This window comes from Panthera tigris, chromosome A1 (genome assembly GCF_018350195.1).
Source record: "Panthera tigris isolate Pti1 chromosome A1, P.tigris_Pti1_mat1.1, whole genome shotgun sequence".
Lineage (NCBI taxonomy): Eukaryota > Metazoa > Chordata > Mammalia > Carnivora > Felidae > Panthera > Panthera tigris.
This window is the reverse complement of record NC_056660.1, coordinates 50,441,101-50,455,081: the sequence shown is the minus strand read 5'-3', so window position 1 is coordinate 50,455,081 and position 13,981 is coordinate 50,441,101. Positions and strand designations below refer to the sequence as shown.

Sequence of the window (13,981 nt, the reverse complement as noted above, 5' to 3'; positions counted from 1 at the left end):
CTTCTAGGAACTCATACTTATGCTGAGTTAAAAGGATGAATCAGATACTGTTCCTGTACCTAAAGGGTACAATCGAGTCAATACTAGTAAATATAGTTAATAGTGATAAGAATAGCTTCTATTTGTTGAGAATCTACTGTGTACCAGGCACCGTATTAAGTGCCTTGATTCTACTCCTTAAACTCTACTCTTTGCAACTCTATCCTAATAATTACTTGGGATAATTAGTTGTTCCAATTACACAGAAGGGTTTAGGATCAGAAAGATAAAGTGAGTTGATATTAATCACCTGGGCAGAATATTGTGGAAAAGAGATCAAACTCAGTCTGACTCTACAGCTTGCCCTATTTCCTCTGCACGATAATATAGACATCTATTATTTAACAAGGTTTTATTATCAATAGGGGAAGACTTTCTTATGCCATCTGCAGTGTTTTAAGAAGCACAATTGCCCAATGAAATGCTTTAGTGAAAAACAGTGTCAGAAAGCACACAGCTTCTGTGGTAGGCACCTCAGAAAGAAGGTACATGTTAATGAAGGTAGACTCATTGCAGTAATAAACAAATTGGAGTAAAGAATGTATAATGGCTCACACATAATAGTTTATTACTTGCTTACATAATACCCTTAAAGGTGTCTTTTTGTTGTTGTTTATTTATTTTGAGAGAGGCAGAGATAGCATGAGTGGGGGGGGGGTAGAGGGAGGGAGGGAGGGAGGGAGGGAGAATCCCAAGCAGGCTCTGTGCCATCAACGCAGAGCCTGTTGTGGGGCTTGAACCCATGAACTGTGAGATCATGACCTGAGCTAAAACCAAGAGTTGGACGCTTAATGGACTGAGCCACCCAGGCACCCCCAAAAAGGTGTTCTTTAATCAGAGTTTCATAGTGGTGATTCAGAGACCCAGCCTCCTTGTACCCTGTCGCTCTGCCATGTGGCTCTGCCATCCTCTCTGTGTGGCTTCCAAAGTGGTTTCATTTGTTGCATGAGGACAGTGGATGTGGAAAGAGCACAGATTACTGTGCACAGAAGTTCCATGGACCAGACCTATGAGTGGTACACATCCCTTATATCCCCTTGTTAGAGTTCAATGTTGTAGCTATATAACTCCAAGGGAACTGGATGTGAGAGGTCCAAGTGTGTGTCTAGGAAAGACTAGGAATGTGGCCAGCGGTCTTGACCCCAAGGTGGCTTTGCTGCACCTCTATGTTGAAAAGCACAACTAATTTGGCAGCATTAGAGTGTCCTGTGAGAGGGGATGTGTTATTTTGGGTATAGCCTCAGCAAAATGGCCTGAAAGTTCTGGCTAGAGTATTTTGTGGAGCAAAATAGGAGCAGGTTTCTGAAGGACAGAGAAGTAAAGGCGTGGTCAGGAGAGAGAGCGTCAGCACTGTTCACATGTCTGGGGTCCTTCTCCCTTCTGTAAACTTATGAGTCTCATAGGTTGGCTTTTAGTTGGTGAAATCTCTGCACCTGACCCAGAGTCTCAGCAGGGCACGGGGCACATCTTCTTCATAGCTTTGCCGTGGACTGTGGACAGGGGTGGAAGGCCACTGGGCCTTGGGCTCCCATTTTTCGACCTCATGTTCACTTGGCCTGCAGGATCAAACACATAAGACTCAGCAGTCAGCAGGTTAGAGAAGAGGGTGGAAGAGAGATGGAGAAGCTGACCATTGGGGCAAAAGCAGAACACTTTTCTTTTCTCTTGATCTCTACTCTTTCCCTCATTTCCCCCCCACTGAATGTAACTTTCCCTCTAAGAGAGTATTTGTGCAGATATCCTCCCTCCTGGGTCCCCTCCATCATCCATGTTATGTAAAATGTCATTGAGGAACATGCTGTCCAGAAGCTCCGTGGGGAGAAGAGTCACAGGGCTGCCCTCCAGGACAGATATGAAGGAGGTGACATTGTTGGGTACCTTTGCCTTTCATTTTGTGTTTTTCCGGCAGGTGCCTTTCCTGAGCTTACTTCTAGCTCTCTTGGTTGGAAAAATACCTGATAAAGGAATCTCTCTAAGATCTTCACTTTTGTGTGGGGTGAGTATTTCCATTGTGTCAGATTTCTCTTCACTCATCTTCAGAACAAATCCTTGTTGATGGGATTTCTGATTCCCCAACAATTTCTGGAGGTTGTATCCTGGGCAGATCCTCCTAGGGGCTCTTTAGAAGCTGTAGATGCATCCTTGAGATGTATATTCTTGAGAACAATGTTTTTCTGGTGAATTTGGGTGATTTTATCCAAGCCCTGAGTGGGGTCCATTTTCCTATAACCATTAAACAAATCACTGGATAAATTTGAAAAAGTTCTCAGCTGCCACAAATAATTTCCCTTTTAAGTCTGAGATTTTCGTTTTTAGACAATGCAACTGAGTTAAGCAATAGGTAAATTATGAAGATATTATTTAGTGGGAGAGATGATGACATTGGAACATTTGATCTACACTTCCAATTGAAAACAGAGGTTCTTAAGATGTTTGGCATCAATAGATTTGATGGCACACTGGAAGAGATTGAGAGTCTCAGAACAGCATAACAGTTACAGTGCAGTTTCTGTCACAGGATAATCATGCCTCCCGTGTGTATAACATTCTTCTCCACCCCCACACTGCTCACCAGTTTGCCCCAGTAGTGTCCACTTTGGTAGACTGATTGATTGCCCTGAACTCCTCTGATATACCCACAAGGCAAAAATTCTTATGGGTTCTAGTGAACAAACACCTTTATTTGGATCCAGATGAATTATGTTCCTTACCTCTTATTCACAGCACATCGTCCTCTACTCTATAACGTTTAAATTAAATTATGGCAGCACACCCATGCAAGGGCACACCATGAGTAGTCGCCACTGACTGTGGACCATTGCGGGTTCTAGAAACGGTTGAACATACAAAGATGAACACTGAATAGCTTGGAAATAGCATAAGGTTACTTTCTTTATGGAGGGTATTGTGGGTTCATTTGTGTTTCCCAAAGAGATATGTTGAAATCCTAACTTCTAGTACCTGTGAATGTGGCTTTATTTGGAAATAAGGTCTTTGCTTATATAGTCAAGTTCAGTTGAGGTCATCCTGGATTACAGTGGGTCCTAATTCACTGGTGTGCTTGTAAGAAGAAGCACATTTGTGCACACAGACACACAGGGAGAGTGCTATGTGATGACAGAGGCACAGATTGGAATGAATCAGCTGTGAGCCACAGAATGCCAGGGGCTGTTGGCAAGTGAGGAGAAAGGCATGGGATGGATTCTCCCTCAGAGCTTCCAGAAGGAACCAGCCCTGCCAACACCTTGACTTCAGACTTCCAGCCTCCACACTGAGAGAAAAAATGTCTGTTGTTTTAAGCTACCCATTTTGTGGTGCTTTGTTATGATGGCCCCACAGGAAACCAGCTCTGAGGGTAATGTTGAAACCAGTCATCTCCTCCACCAACTTTATGTCACAGTTGTGCCTTTTGTCATGGAGGCCCGGGATATACCTACTGGTGGGAAAAGAACTTTGATGGAATATTGTTCCCACTTGGAAGCAAGAGAAATTCTCTCTCTCCCTGCCCCTACCCTCTCCTTCTCATTCCTCCCTCCTCCCCCCCTTCTCTCTGTTGGCATCTTCAAAGTTCACTCACTGGTAAAAGGATCACAATAATATCCATACTTTCTTTAAAAATATGTGTTGAGAGGGGCCTATGTTTTTCTTTTTCCTTTTCAGGTGCTGAGGTTTTTAGTGAGCCCTGTCTTGTCAGTACTGCAAGGCTTCAATCAAATAGCACTTGAACTCTTTTCAAAGACTTGCAAGATTGAAAAGATCCCAGCCTGTTGAACGGAGAGTAATAGGTGTCAAACACCCTCTCCATTTCTGAAAATCTCTCCTCTTTCCTTGCTGGATGGGCGAAAGAGAAGAGATGGGGGTGGGGTGGGGTGGCAGTGCAGGGTGGCACCAAGAAGAGGGACTGGTATTTTGTGCACTACTCGCATTTGCTGCTTATCTGTGAGCCGTTTGCCAGTCCTAGGGGTCCCGCTGCCACCCTCGATATTTGGAATTGAAGAGGCTGAGGTACACACAGCCCAATTAAGCATGTGACACTTTAATCAGATAAGGATTAAGGGCAAGCAAAGGCAAAAACCGTACCTTTACTGATTTCTGGGAGATAATTAAACCAGACTTAACTGCACAGGGAGAAAAAGGATATGATAAGTTTATAAAAGAGAAGACCTTAAATTCTGCAACATTAAGTTAATGCTCTGCATCAACAAAGCGAAGAAATCTCCTAACGGGGTGATATGGGCACATCAGGATAGTTAGTAGCTGTTAAAAAAGATCGCAAAGGGCGGATGATAAATATCCGTAGCCATTTGTGCATAGTAAACTCACATATATTGAATAGTTGGATGAGATGTTCTTTTAACTGGCTGCATAAAATACAAAATTTTTCAACACAGAAAGGCAACTGACTTTTTTGCTAGTGGAGTTCTCCCTGAACATCCTTGCTGCCAACTTTAATTGTTGTTCCATTGAAGGTATTAATAAAATTTCAGAACATACCACTGGTTATATATATGTATGGTATCTGAAACACACACACACACACACACACAAAGATATTTTCTCAGCTTTTATTCTCCTGGACAGAGCTCATGAAAACCTTCCTGCCTGAGAATTCAACTTCCCTGATCCTCTTTACTCATTGATCAACAAAATGCATCTATACATATATACTAATCACCCCGAATGTAAATAATATATTTAATGTGTGTTCTTACTCAGTGTTTGTTTCGTAAGTAACTGTAATGATTGGGGTCGTTGGGTTGCAGGCAACAGAAGATGATTTTGGACAATTTAAGAAGGGAAATTTATCAGGAACTCAGCACATCAACTGGAAAGCTGAGACTCAGGCTTGGTAAGTCATTACTTAAGGCTGCTCTGGGTGCTGGGAGTGTTTCCAGACCAGGAACAATCATGTCCAGGCACCATGGGTGAGAACTATGGAATTCCAACAGCTTTTTCCATCTCAGTGTCTCTCACATAAGATGCAAATCCTAGAAGACAACAGCTGATATTCTGGGCTTCTGGCTTTTCCAAGGAAGTGTGGGGAAAGCTGGTTAATGTGACATTCTCAGTGGGATTGAGGCATTGGATTTACTGTTCTGCCAATACAATATAATGGGAAAGAAGTAATTCTCCAAAAGAAAATGTGTGTCCTACAGGAAGGAGATGGGAATACTGAGCTGCCAAAAATATTAAACACACACGCACGTAAATCTCTACTGCCATCGTTTATATTTGTGTCTTTACATTTGATTTAAGTTATTATATATGCATATGCAAATAATGCATATTATATTATAATACACATATTATATGCATTTGTGTATATACATAGGCCTATGCTACTTTCAAATAGTATCTTGCAATGGTAGCACTTAACCAATACTTTACAACCAAAGTTTTACAGACCTGATGTGGATTTTGAATGCTGTGAAACACCGTTTTGATGATTCTCTTCTGGAAATAATTTCCCTAATCTGAATGATTTCTTTTATACGTCTAGCAGAGAAGGAGAGAGGGTAATGTATTGAATCAAAAGCACATCTGTTGATTTATGGGGTGCCTCAATGGTGACTTAGAGATGAACAGATCATTAATTTGATACTTGTTGAAAAGGTGGATGGAAATGCAGAGAGAGGGAGGGGTTGAAATTACTGTAGGACCACCGGTCTTTTGAAAGGAAAAGGGTCACAAGTGTAGAAGAGTCTGGCTTGTGACACAAGGCAGGTAGGTAGTTGGAAAGGAAGAGGGGAATGAATATATAATTATCCAGTCTAGGTCATTTTTTGAGGCTTGTGAAGCTAAACTAAAAAATTATCAGATTTTGTACTTGAGGAGTATATCTTTTGTCTTGGGTTTGTTTCTAGAAATAGTTATTTAGCTATATTTATGGTTAAAAATCTTGATCAAATTCACCATAGATACTAAAATTTAATTAAAAAGTGGGGTAATCACATTCAATTCATATACAAATACAGTTACCTTCCCCTAATACACATTCAATTCATATACAAATACAGTTAACTTTTTTAGAGTGATTTCTATTAAAACATATTCCAATAATTTGAAAACCCTGACGTTTGTTTTGTCTTCTGTTTTTGTTTCTATGAGAACACTGACATTTATGGTAAAAAAAAAAAAAAAGGCAAATTCTAAGTTGTTACATTTGAATCCTGAGTTTCTGTTAATGGCTTGACCTATAATCACTGATACACATTCACTGCAAACTAAGTGCTTTCAGTAGAGTTAGATGTTATGAATTTGAGTGGACCGAAAGAAATATTCTTTTCTTTAGGTGATTTCATTTTTTTCTTTTTCTTTTTAAAAATGTTTATTTATTTTAAGAGAGAGAGAGAGAAAGAGAGTGTGTGTGCACAGCAGGGGGAAAGGCAGAGAGAGAGAGAGAGAGAGAGAGAGAGAGAGAGAGAGAGAGAGGAGAGAAAAATCCTAAGCAGGCTCCAAACTCTCCGGGTGGGGCCTAACACTGGGCTTGATCTCAGGAACCTGGGCTTGATCTCAGGAACCGTGAGATCATGACCTGAGGTGAATGGAGTCGGACACTTAATTAACTGAGCCACTCAGGCTCCCCTAGGTAATTTCCTTTTAAATCCAACCAAGGGGTGCCTGGGTGGCTCAGTCGGTTAAGTGTCCGACTTTGGCTCAGGTCACGATCTCATGGTTTGTGGGTTTGAGCCCTGCGATGGGCTCTGTGCTGACAGGTCAGAGCCTGGAGCCTGCTTCGGATTCTCTGCGCTTCTGTCTCTCTCTGTCTCAAAAATAAATAAACATTAAAAAAAAGATCCAACCAAGGTATGGTTTTATTTTTTCAAAATTCTGCCATATTGGGGTTCAGAGGTTTGTTTGTTTTGTTTTCCTTAGCTCTCCAATGTTGGATAATACTTTTACTTCTGAGGCTGGCTGGCTGTATAAGAATTACCAGATGGTCAGCCCTGTAGACCAGCTTTGCCTTTACTACTGATATGGGGCTTAGGAGCTTGTCAACCATTGTAAAACTAAAACAGGAAATGGACAGTAATATAATTGATGTCCAAGGTGAAAAATCAACAGATTCCACATTACTATAATTTTCTTAATGAAAGGATCTTTAACCGTGGCATTAGCATATTTTGTGTAGTCTGGAAAGCAGCAAGGCATATATAGAAATGTGAGAATCTCAAACAAAATCTTAAACAAGGGTACTTAATGTGGAAATAATAGTCTCTGGGACCTGGAGGAGGTCTGATGGAGAAACTGCTGGGTCAGAAGACCGAGATCGTAAAAGAGAGTTTGTATTAGGGGAAAATAAGCTGGGATGCTATCACTGGGGGAGAAGTGGGCTGGGCTGCTTTCTCGGAGTTTCCTCCTATCATCCTACTCCCTCTGTGCTCCCTCCCACCCCTCCCCAATCCCTTAGCAACTTTTGTCTATGGGGGTGGTTGCTATAACTGGGTTTAAAGGCTTTTCTTCTATGATTCTCACAAAATCTCCCTGGAGTAGGCTAATATTATCACCATTTTACAGATGAGAGAACATATGTCACTAGCCTACAATTATAAAGAAAATGGCAAAGCAGAGATTAGAAAATTGTTCTGTGCTTGATTACCTAAAAAAGTTCACGATGTTCATGTGATCAGTACGGGAGCAAGTGGTGTGAAGGTTCGAAACTACCCACAGAATTTCAGAAGGACAATAGCATCCCCAACCCAAGGATTTCCTCTTCTTCTTCTCCTTTTTTTTTTGACAAAAATTTCAGAGGGAAACTTCTCAATCCTCTCAGAAAACCAGAAAGAAAAAAAAAATGTCTCTCCCTCTCCCTGGAACATTTTTAAAAGAATGGGCTTTCATACCTCAACCCAGAGATACTGGAAAATTGGATACTGTTTTAGGGCTTCCATATTTCGGATGGTCCTATATTCGCAGTGGAGAGAGGTCTTTGGAGTCAGGTCTCTGCAGCAAGCAGCAGCCGGACCGGTGGCCACCAGCAGATGCTACGACAGCCCTGTGGTGTGTTCCTGCGTGAAGAGCAGAACATGATGGCTTCTCTCTTGCCCTCAAGCCACTGAGGCCCAGGTCAGGGTTGGCTGCAAGGCAGTGTCCTCATGACATATCCTTCAGAGCATATGTTGGCAGCCTTCTTGGAATCCTTATTCTCCTGTTTCTTTTCTTTTCTTTTTTCTTTTTAAAAATTTTTTTTAAAAAATGTTTAATTTTTGAGAGAGTCAGAGACAGAGTGTAAGTAGGGGAGGGCCAGGGAGAGAGGGAGACACAGACTCTGAAGCAGGCTCCAGGCTCCGAGCTGTCAGCACAGAGTCTGACGCAGGGCTCGAAGTCCTGAACCACGAGATCATGAGCTGACGTCGGATGTCGGACGCTTAACCCGCTGAGCCACCCAGCCTGCCCCGTGATTATTGCTTTTAATTGCTTGTCAAAATCTCGGGTAGGTAAAAGCAGAAGTTCATTTTGTAATATTAGATCTCAGAGAGGAGGGATTATGAGAAACACTTGATGTGTTATGCTGATTCAGTGACCGGTTTGTTTTTAATTTAGTTCCATTGTACACGTAAGCTTCAACAAGTCACAGGTGTCCACACCTCAAGGATCTCACCTGTAAAATGGAGCCCATCTTCCAGATGTTGACAGGATGTTTGTAAGGATAAGTGAGTTAAGTAAAGCTGCCACACACAGTAGAAACTGTGTCTATATTGGGTACTTTGGGTTATAATCCCAGGTCTTTCAGATGAGGTCTGAATTTTGCCTTTTGGAGTTACACGTTGCTGTTCTTTGCGTAAATGTCAATGTAGAAACGTGTAGACAGAGCACCTCAGTGTTGGGAACTCAGGTCTGTGGTTTTCATAGTTGGTCATCGGTCCAATCTCTCCCAGTGTGTGTGAATGTCAGAAAATCACTTAAAAGTGGTATCTCATGTTCTCTGTTGGATAAAGCATCACTTACCCACCTAAGGCTTAATGAATTGAAGGTTTTACTGCTTAGAAAATAATCAGGTGGTAAAAGAAGCACAAAATGTACTATCATTTTCTGAAGGTTAATAGGCTTTCTCTATTTCTGTTTTTTCCCCCACAGCATTGCCATGTCACATGAAGCTGCTTCTCCCGATGAAGCAGAGATTGAAATGTCACACCAGCACGATCAATTAGATGATGTAGAAGAGAGGCATTTGCTACCTGACCTTAATCCACAGGGCAAGAAGGGCTGAGTGGAGAAGACGAAATACAGAGAGACTCAAAGGCAGAGGAAACGGGCAGAGCATAGTTTAAATAGGCACAAAGCAGCATAAATGTTGATTCATGACAAAAAGGGCATCCTCAGGTTAAAGACTTCTTATGATGTATACTGGTGCACTCACTCGTTCAACTCGGAGTGAGTACAAAGTAAATATAAACACCTTTCACACAAGGAATATGACAGAAAAGGAAGTAGGTAAGTTTTTGCAAAAAGTCTAGATTTTGTATCACAGAACTTGCTTAAGCAAAGTGACAAGGAGAGAGAGATGCAAACTGTATGCAGGCTGTCAGATATTCTATGAAGAAGACAGCGGGAGCTGTGACTTAGGGCCCATGAGAGCGGTCTTCCTCTGTTTGAAGCCCTGTCACCGGAAGGAGGGTTGGACACACTGTGGTGGGGACGGCTTCCCAGTACTGGGAGCATGGCCAAGGTCACAGGCGCGGCCCTGCCCGGCTCCGCCGTGCTGGATCAATGGCTGGCCATGGTTGTAAAGGGATTCTCGCAATAAATGAGATGACTTCAATCACTCCCTAATACACCTGCTCTGGAGCTTTACCGCCCCTTGAAGAGGTCTCAAATGGCTTTGAAGCTTGTCCAGGAGCAGAACCGAATGAACTTTGGAGCTGCTTAGGCTTTGATAGAATCAGCCCTTCTCAGCAGCTTGTGTGCCCACTGTAGGCCTGGGAATGGTTGCTAGTCTATTCTGATTATGGACAGCTGGTGTGAGCTGAGGGCTTTATCAGATTAGTCATGCCTGGTACTAATGATATGGAGTGTTGCTCCCTGGATTATTAGTTGATATCTGTTATGTTTACTCTTTCAGTGTTTTGTATTTATTTTTCTTTTGCATTTAAGCACAACTTAATGTAAAAGGGTTGTGGTTGGGAATCTGTTTCCCCAAATAAGCCACTGGTTTTTTTTTTCCTAGGATCCATTTGGTTGCTTCCGAGTTCAATTGTGAGATATCTATTTATCACAGCAGTGGAAAACCAGCAGGAGGTTCAGAGGAAAGCCATGGAAACATGAGGACCGGGAAAATGAAATGCAAACAAGTATCCTGGGGAGGTGAGGTTGAAGACAATGTTTACGCTTGTTTGCATGTCACTTTTCCTAGCACGGCTACTCAAATGCGTATATGTTGATTAACTTGTGGACAACTGGCCCTGGTCTTCTGGTTTGTGAAGGCTAATGGGGAGGATGTTTTCTGCTGAGACATGGGTGGGAGCCTCAGGATGGTCACGTAGTAGGTACTCCATAGTCAACAAATATTCATTGTATTAAATTGAATTCAATGGTAGTTTCAATACGGGCGTCCTGCTGATAGTAAAGATCATTAAACTTTAAAATGTGTTCCCGAGGAACACGGTGGCATCTTCATTTGAGAACATCTTTGAAATTGGGTAGCTAATTATCTGTTTAGAATAAAAGCAGAGATAGTTCTGAGTACTTCATAAGGACTCATACAGTTCTTGATTTCAGTTGTGTGCTTTGCTTGTGTGTAAGCAAAGCACTGAGTCCTTAACTCAGGGGTGAAATAACACATGCATAAAAGACGACTAGGTAGAAAGAATCTTCTTATTTGAAATCATCCTTTTCCTCTAATCGAAAGGTATAAGGTAGTCCTGGTTCTGCACTATCAAATTTTCTGATAAAGTATTATCGCCTATGTTCCTGAGAGTGCCCAGCATGTGTTACAAATCTACCTTTGTCTCTGGGAGAAATTGATTCTGGGGAACAAAGGATAGAATAAAAATTTGACTTTTGTTTAAAAAGTAATTGCTGGAGGACATACTGTTCCAGAACAAATAGTGCCAATAAGAGTTAATAGTTTCAAGTTGGAGGATGTTTATAATGGTACCATTGGAGAAATTTTCTGTGCTGCTTTTTCTGGTTGATGAATACTATGGTAGACATTTCAGAGAAGGCCACTTCTCCAGGATCCATTATCTCCCTTTTCCTACTACCTCCATTTTCAGCCAGGAAGTTTTGGTGACATTGACCCTGCCTCCAGTTACCTATTCAGGTGGCTCTGTTAGGCTTAGTCTCATTGGCATATCCCAGTCTCCCTGTCCACATGGGAAGAGCATGTGACACCATCAGGCCAATGAGAGTGTGAATTCTAGAAGAGACCTTCTCTTCCTCTGGATGGTATAGGGAGGAGATGTGAGGGCTGACACTGCTGCAGCCATTTTACTACTGGGAGGGAGAGCCCAGATCCTGGAGATGAAGCTTACTAGCTCTCTGTTCTTTAGTTTCCTCATCTTTAAAATGGAGATGATAATAATACTTTCCTGTAGGTTTGTTGTGAAATTAAAGTGTTTAACTTATGTAAAATGCTTAGGATAGTAAGCACTCAAAAAATATTTCTTATTAGTAGATACAGCATATTTCCTCTGTGTTAAGAAAAAAGCATCATTTCCATCATTTCCCTTCTCTGAGCTCAATAATGTTTTGGATGTGTGCTGTTTGGTTAACTATATTTCATTTTTTAAATTATTTCATTTTCTATTGTCTCCACACATAAGCGATTGCTAAAAAACCTTCATCGAGTTTCAGATTTTCCACAAACTTGGGCTTCCAGTAATACATTTTCCATGTCAGCATTTAAATAATGAGAGCTTCGGGACTGATCTCTAATCTGAGAGGCATCTCTGGGCTTCTCGCTCCTCCAGAATACCTGATTTTTCTTGTACTGCAGCTCTGCCTGGGAGTAGTTTTGCAGAGAAGGAAGAGTTGAGACTGAGAGGAAGGGTGGAGAAGGAAGGGCTGTGATACTGTTTTCCAGAAGCTCCCACAGACTGGATGTGTTTTCAGATGGTAACTAAGCTGGGGGCATCTTCGGAGCTTCAAGAGTCTGAGCTAGTGAAGGTCTGCATATGTCTGTGTCTGGGAGGTCAGAAGCTGTGCACACAGAGAGGCTTCTGTGCTGTTTTTGCTGTCCCAGTAGCATTTCTTCCTTTAATATCCGTGTTGATTTGTTTGTTATTTTACAGATAGGAAGATTAACAGATAGGGAAAAATGGCTAGAATCCATTGTAGAATCCAAAGAATGGATTCTTCTTTGAAAAGGAATGATTTCATTTTAATAAGAAATTTGTCAAGTTTTTGGTTAAATGTGACAGAACAAAGACATCTGATATTTATAGATATTCTTGTAGTGCTTTGGGAGAGATAGGTAGGAACCGTGTGAAGATATGCACATTTAAAACAAAAAGGGTCTACAATGTAGGTCGTCTGTGGGCAGAGATGTGGGATGCCAGAAGGTAAGACCAGAGGGGAACTTTCATGTTCTTATCCTGTGTTCATCTATGTTGTTTGAATTTTATATTATGGTGAATTTATGTATGACTTGCATAATTTTAAGAAATTAACTAACATAAAAAAAAAGAAATTAACATGTCAGTAATCTCATCCAAGTTAAAGGTTATATTTTCTATGACTAAATGTCCAGATTCAGGTTATTGTAATCATTCCTGGTATTTATCCTTGAGTCACTTAATGATTCAGGTGAATTCAGACTTTATTATACTTAAATTTTGGGTGTGCAGTGAACTCCTTGTCTATGTTTGGGACATTATATAATTTGATGTTTCTGAAAGACTGCCTTACTGATCTCTTTTCTGAACCCCTCCTTCACCCTCCATTTTCACTACTGTAGATATTTGGGCTGTATTTACATCTGTAAATGTAAATAGTCACCATGAGTGTGAGGTTACTGCAAAGTTTTGCTCTTGAGGCAAATGATTCTCAGGCAAAATAGATTTGTTTTGCCTGAGAGATTTGTTCTGAGATAAAACAGCACATATATTTGGATATTTATGACTCTTGGCTTTCACCACTTCCTGTTGAATGAGAATCATTTGCCTCATGAGCTTCTTTGCAGTAACCTCACACTCATGGTGACTGGAACCTTCTGCTGCAGTTAGGTCGGCAGCTCATGAAAAGCAGAAATTTCAAGCAAGATGGGCCCTTGGGTCATCCAGCTCAACCTTTCAGTTCATATATGGGAGAAGTTGGCTCAGAGGGATTTCCAAGGTCCTTGCATTACTATTAGGGGAAGGATGGGGACTAGAAGCCAGTTCTTCTGGCTCATTCTGCTTCCTGACACATGACATCTTGAGAAGTCACCCATAAGTCATCTGCTTGCTTCATGTGCATTCTGGATGCTACAGAGTTGAGCCATGCGGGTGGAACTTTGGGAATCCAGCTGATGGGGTTGTGAAGTTAGTGCAGTAGAATATAGTATGAATCAACAATAAAAATACAGGGTTAAGCTGAGGAATAGTTTACATCTGCAGAGCAGTTTGAAAAGATTATTTTCTTTCTGCCTATAAAAATAATACATGCACAATTTAGTAAAGTTTTGAAAGCATAAGGAAGGAAATTAAAATTGCTTTTAACGACATTGTCAAGAAATGATCAAGATTAATATTGTGGGGACGCCTGGGCGGCTCAGTTGTTGAGTGTTCGACTTTAGCTCAGGTCATGATCTCACGGTTCCGGTTTGAGCTCAGAGCCCACTTTGGATCCTCTGTCTCCCTCTCTCTCTGCCCCTCCCCTGCTCGTGCTCTCTCAAAAATAAATAAACATTTAAAAATAAAAAATAAAAATAAATAAACCAACACTTAAAAAATAGATTAATATTGTGGAATTATACACACATGCATATACATATAATCAAATCAGATCGTGTTGCATATAC

General features: G+C 41.2%; 1 long non-coding RNA gene across 9 annotated transcripts in view; it reads left to right on the top strand.

Moving 5' to 3' along the window:
* The first annotated feature begins 797 nt into the window (after positions 1-797).
* Positions 798-13,981, top strand: part of LOC122236616 — a 133,322-nt gene continuing 120,138 nt past the window's right edge. For 8 of the 9 annotated variants that reach the window (XR_006214707.1, XR_006214712.1, XR_006214716.1 and 5 more), the window contains exons 1-4: positions 798-2,035; positions 4,803-4,888; positions 9,118-9,474; positions 10,208-10,344. This is a non-coding gene — a long non-coding RNA (uncharacterized LOC122236616). Of the gene's footprint in view, positions 2,036-3,701; positions 3,825-4,802; positions 4,889-9,117; positions 9,475-10,207; positions 10,345-13,981 lie in introns of those variants that run through there. The other variant, XR_006214715.1, reaches the window with a different exon arrangement.